This window comes from Apis dorsata, unplaced genomic scaffold (genome assembly GCF_000469605.1).
Source record: "Apis dorsata unplaced genomic scaffold, Apis dorsata 1.3 scaffold_315, whole genome shotgun sequence".
Taxonomy (NCBI): Eukaryota; Metazoa; Arthropoda; class Insecta; order Hymenoptera; family Apidae; genus Apis; species Apis dorsata.
In genome coordinates, this window is record NW_006263587.1 from 13,691 (window position 1) to 20,417 (window position 6,727).

The following is a 6,727-nucleotide window of genomic DNA, read 5'->3' on the forward strand; positions in this document are numbered from 1 at the left end:
CGAAAATAGAGAGGTCGGGTTAACCGAAGGAGAACCGATCCGCAAACCGGATCGTGAAACAAAAGGTCTGTGTACGCGCGGGTAAACCTAGATAGACCTGACTCGTATGTCACCCAGCCGAGGCAATACATAGAATGTTTGCACTGGGATCTGGGCAAACCTAACTCATATCTGATCTAAATGCAAGTAAGCATCTTGGAAATATATATATTAGATGTACAAATAAGTTCCTTTTTTTCTACGATCTTATAATTTCTTACCGAATTATAATTATTTTATCGTTCGTAGCGCCATCTGAAAAAGCGTTCTTTTGTTTTTAAGAAGAGTCGTGATGAGCGCTCTAAGCAGTTTCCAGTCCTGTGCGATAATTTCGAGCAATATGGCGTGCGAGAAGTGTTGTTCGCGTCGCTGTTTACTTTTTGCTTAGGAAGTCGATTGTCGAAGTTACTGAAATGGTTTGTGTGTTGGGAGGGAATTGGGAGGGAACGCTGTATCTTACGGAACATGGAAAAAGTCGTAGCAAAGATTTAAAGTTGGAAATTTTAATTTGGAAGACGACGATCGTTGGTGCATCGAGAAAGTTCGACGACGGTGAATCAGAGGAATCAACGAAAACCCGACTCAGACGCGAGAAGAATCTTGTATCTGATTTGTGTAATAAAATATTGAATTTGAAAAAAAAAGTGGAAAGAAATTTGTATTTGCACATCTAATATATATAAGTGGAATTTAGGTCGATTAATCAAACAGCGAAATTCGATTTATCGTGAAAGAAAAGATAATAAACGCGATCGATCGATTGTATTTATATATCGTCGGAACACGGCGGATGCTTTTTGGTTTACACCTCCCCGAAGTTTACCCTGAAATATATGCAAATTATCGATGAATCTCGAATAAATTCCCCCCTCGAAACTTCCGAATCCACGGTCGAAAGCGCTACACGCGCGCGGCAAACTATTGAATAAGTATCTAATTGGAACGCAAAATATTCAAGTATTCAATAGTGTGTCTTGCATTTCATGAATAAATTTCTCGCTTCTCCTTGTATCGCGCGGTGTTGCACGGCGTATTCGAAATTTTGTACGCCACGTGTTACGAAATTGCGTTAGAAAACATTTTCAAATGTTATTTATTAACGTCAATAGTGTCCGTTGAGTTTATATTTATACGTAAAGGTGCGTATCTTGTATGTTGAACACATGAAAAGTAGAGATTTTTCTTCATCACCATATTTTGACTCGCGAAACTTTACAAAATTATATTAAAATTAATTTTAATATTTACTCATCTAGATTCTTTGATTCAAGCATTAATATTCATGGATTAATTTCGACCTATCCTGTATTATAATTTATCCATTTCTATCATTGTTTATTCGTTATATTTTGAACAAATAATTCGAGTTCAAGTATAATAGAACAAAAGTCACATTTCCTTCGTTATTTAATATCCTTTCTTTCCATTACTTTCGTAATCTTTACTATTCCCTGACAGTATCGAATCGTGAATCGCGCCATCAACGTTTCGCTTAATTTTTTCCCCCTCCTCGCCTATCTTCGAAAGAAAGTATCTGAGTAAGAACGAAATGTATTCGTCATCGAGACATCGAATGAAAGAAATCGTGACGTTTGTGAATCGCGAGGGAGAAGATTTATCGTTGGGAGGATATGTTTGTAAAGAGGGATCGGTCGCTCGCGTCTTTCATGGTCTGATAACGATGGAGGGCGAGTGGAAGGTGATCGAAATTATTTCGCAATCAGTGCCGGGCCAAGATTAATTCGTGCTCGACCGCGGTCCCGAACTGCGCGAAACTGCGCGGAAACGGAGAGGGGATTGGTGAAGAGCGAGAGGTGACTAGGAGCGGAAACAAGGGAACGCTTACCGACGGGACAGAGCCATCGTGATCTATGCGTTTTAATTCCGCGGCGAACCTTTATTTATTGGCTTTCGTTACAGGATATTGCGACAGACTTTGTCACCGCGCAACTATTTCACATTTCCTATCCTATCCATATTCTTTTCTTTGTCTTTTTTTTTTTTGTTTTTGGTTATTTTTTTTTTCTTTCGTTTTTCTGCGATTTCTTTTTTTATTTAGGAAAGTATTATTTTATCTAGGTTGTTTAGAAGAGGATTATTCAAAGAGGATTCGTTTGTAGGTTGTTTGACAGGTAAGATGGGTATTTTCTCTTTTATACAAGCTTCTTCTTTCCAGTCATATTTTTATGAATATACAAATATATAAATATGGTTATTCGAAATTTTGTCCATTTGGTCTGGATTCAAATCCAAATCCAGGTAAGATATTTTCTCTTTTATCCAAGCTTCTTTCTGATCATATTTTTATGGATATACGAATATATAAATATTCGAAATCTTGCTCATTTGGTCTGGATTCAAATCAAGCCTGCAAAAGATTCGTTTTAATATAATATGTAAGATGGACGTTTTCTCTTTTATCCAAGCACTTCTTTCCAATCATATTTATGGATATACAAATAATTTTTCGAAATCTTGGTTTTGATTTCCTCCAGTTCCATATCCTGCAAATATTTTTATTCCTTGTCACATGAGCAAACGTTCCACTCAGTTACTCTCTCTCCTTCATTTCAAAAATTCATGCGAAATTTGTCTCGCGTCCAATAAATTCTCTCGCGCGTGCATACAAGCTTCACGTACGTCTTCCTCCACTAAGCTTGCTCGTCTTCCCCCTCCACTGTTTCTTTTTTGCCCCTCCCTCTTTATCTTGCAGACGTCTCTCTCTTCCACTCTCGAGTTTCCAACTTTCTCTCCAAAGATGGACGTTTACTCGACGCAACGATAGCACACAAGCGTTGTACACGTCGAAACATACGTCATACAGGATACGGATTGTAACGATGATACGCAAACGATCAGCCTGCAAACGATGCTGCGTATCCATTGATCATCGTTGCAATGTATCATCGTTTCAATGATGCAACGCTTATGTATACGTTTCATTCGCGTTCCAAGAAGCTATGATGTTAATTAATTTTCCATGCACGCGACTATTATCGTTACGCTGTTTACGTACGTGGAATATAAGTTAAGTTAAATAATCAACGAACTGATCAGAGAAGTCTGTCGAATAATAAATGAAGTTGCAAATTTATTATTATTATTATATCAAGAGCAAGAGGAAATATTGGTTTTTATTTAATAATTGTATACTATATCGAATTATATGACGGATAAATATAAGTTGTATGACTTATTGAACCGCGGCTTCGTGATTTTTTTTCTTTCTTAACGAAGTCAAAGGAAAGTTTAATCAATGTATATGATTAATGAGCTAGAGAACTGTCGAGTAAGTGAAGTTGATTAGTTGCAAATTTATTATTATTATTCTCGAATATATCAAGAGTAAGTAAATATTGGTTTTTATTTAATAATTGTATACTGTATCGAATTATATGACGATGAATAAATAAATAAATGTAAGATATGTTGTTCGATTCCAATTCCGTGATTGGCCAGTATTTTTTGTTAATAACTCATTAACCAAGGAAAATGTTTATGGAGATTTAACTGTTCCAACATTTTTGGGACACCTTATATATTACAATTCTTACTTACAATAAAAGAGGAATCCAATAAAAGAAGGAAATAATTCGAAATATAGCAGATATTATACACGAATGGCCAATGTTTCTATCCTTAACAAAGCCAAAATAAGGAAAGTTAAATAAAAAAAGGAATATATACGGAGATCCAATATTTTTGAGACACTCTGTATGTTAAAATACTTGTTTACAGTAAGAGAAGGATCCATTATATAACAAATTTAGAGAATTATTAATAAACATTTAAAATATGGCGGATAAATAAATACACGAATGCAAATAAAAAAAAATCGTATCGTCGAAAGCGAAACGAAAACGTTTCATTTCGAAATTAGGATGGACGAGGTTTATCTCTATCGAGATATTATTTATAGTCCTTGGCGATTATAGGTATGATTCATGTGTCCGTTTACGTTTGCACATTGTAGCTATGCCAACTACTATGCCGCGTACGTCCACCAATTTCTGCGATACTTGCCGGAACTACCGAATATTGTCCTACGATGAAATTCTATTCTATTCGTGGCTGTTTCCAGCTTCGACACAATGATACACCGCACGAAATCTTCCCGCGCGGTACGAAAATTTTCATTCCTGTGTCCAATTCGAGGATTAAATATATGAGGGGAATATTACAGGTATAATAATAATAATAATCGTTCAACGATCCAGATTTGATGACAAACTTGGAAATAATTGTGATCAAGTATGAAATAACCGTTTTTTCCTTTTCTTTTTACGATCGTAACTTCTCACCGAATTTCAATTACTTTATCGTTTGTGGCGCCATCTGAAAGAACGTTCTTTTGTTTTTAAGAAGAGTCGCGATGAGCGCTCTAAGAAGTTTCCAGTCCTGTGCGATAATTTCGAGCAATATGGCGTGCGAGAAGCGTCATTCGCGTTGTTGCTTACTTTTTGCTTAGAAAATCGAAATTGAAGTTATTGAAATGATTTGTGCTGAAAGAGAACACTGTGTCTTACGGAATATGGAAAAAGTCGTAGCAAAGATTTAAATTTTAATTTGGAAGACGACGATCGTTCAGTGCATCGAGAAAGTTCGATGACAGTGAGTCGGAGAAATCGCTGAACGAAAATCCGATCCAGACGCGAGAAGAATTTTCTATCTGATTTATTTAATAAAATCTTGAATTTGGAAAAAAATTTATTTGCACTTAATTATTGGTGAAAATTGTACTGAATGTTATATATATAGAAAATTTTCGTGACGATTAAAAAAATATCGATTATTAATAATTACTTTACTTACGGAAGATGTTTATGCATCTGGAAAAAAAAGAACAAAAGTGACGAAAGTAACGATGATATCTAGCTAGCTATTAGAATTTTAGAAAGTTCTCGGCATAATCCTGGTGGAATTGATGTAATAACATTTGAAGAGGTATTTTCAAGGCGACGGGGACTGATGGCTCCGCCGAAGTAATTTACTTAAGCACTTACGGTTAAGTGGCCGCCAATGTATAATACGACGAATTCTATTAAAGCGGGCGAGTGTCAGCCAGCTCGATTCACGTTATTTCGTACCATCGTGTTTGTTGTTCGAGGGCTCTATACGCGATTTCTTCGATCCTCGATCTTTGTATGCTCAATAACTTCTTACTCTGTTTGCTTAGTCGATAGAAAAAAAGAAAAACTTTCCAAATTCCAGAAAATTTAATTGAAATACGTTGTTAATCTTGAAAATTTAATTGAAGAACCACGTTGACTTGAAGAGAAGAGGAAATCTTTTCGAAAGTTGATTTTATGTAACGTCTTCGTAACAAGTGGTACGAGTAAACGAATTAACGGTGAAAATATGAAGGTGTTCTCGATCGATTGCCTTTTATCATAGCGAACCATTATCGAAATATAATGGTTCGAATAATAAGAGTTAACTGGAAAAAATTATTTTTTTTTGAATTTATATGGAAATTTAATTTTTAGAAAACAATATTTTATTATAATTTATTATTTCGTCAATATAAAAATATAAATATATAAAAAAGAATTAACATTGTATTTAATTTAGTATAGAATGAAAAAGAAAATACGTAATAAATGATATTTGTAATCGCGCAAAATATCTGTGACAGATGTAAGTAGAAAACGTTTCGAATTCGATAAATAATAAACTGGATCTTGAGAATTGGATGTTAAGAAAGAAATTTATGGCTATTCGCTAGGGGATATCCTCGACAATCTTATCCAATAATAGATATTGAGTTTTTAAACGGTGATAATTCAACGAAGTAATGTAATAAAAATTGAAAATTATAAAATAAATGAATACAGATATGATAAAACACTGTCTCTGAAAAATTTAATGAAAATTTTATTCTATTTTCCTATCCAATTCTATTATATTAAAATATAAAAGAACAATAATATATTTAATTTCCTGTCTCAATTTCACGATTCTCCTTGAAAATATTTTTGCGATTTCGCGCAAGGATGCGCCACTGTCGTGTTTTCTTTCTCGCGTCGTTATCTTTAATATTCTCAACTTCGCAAACGTTTAACATTTATACTTCTCATCTAGAAGAGAATGAAAGAAGTAAGAATTCAAGGATCGTAAAATTATTCATGACAATAAATTTCCAAATTTCTCTCCTGAAATCTAAAAATTCTTAAATTCCACCGCGCAACGAATTTGTTGTTGTTTTAGGCCAAGGCTCGAGAACGACCTTCGTCTCGATGCAACAACCAGTGTTTATTTATCTTCGAACGTTCAACAGAAGGAAAGATGACCAAGCAAGTAAGTAAGTAAGAAGGGCCTGTGGAACTGCAGTCTCGACTGTGCACGTACACGGTGACCGTATAAATCACACTCATACAGGAGATGAGACTCTACGGCCCGACTGACCGCCCCGTTTTCTGATTTACGACTCGAACTTCGCGTTCCCCCTCCAATCTTATCTTCCTAGATATTTTCGCCCGCGAAAAACCGTCCAGGTATACGATAACAACCGACCAAGAATTTATATTCCTGATTAACATTTCAACGATCCTCATCTCTTCGCCCTTTTGTCCCTTGTGCATCGTCCAATAATTCCTTCGAATTATTCGACAGTGTTTCGTCCCGACTCGAACGATTTTTAATTTTTCTTTGTATTTTGTGGATCGCAATTTTTTTTTTTTTTTTTTGG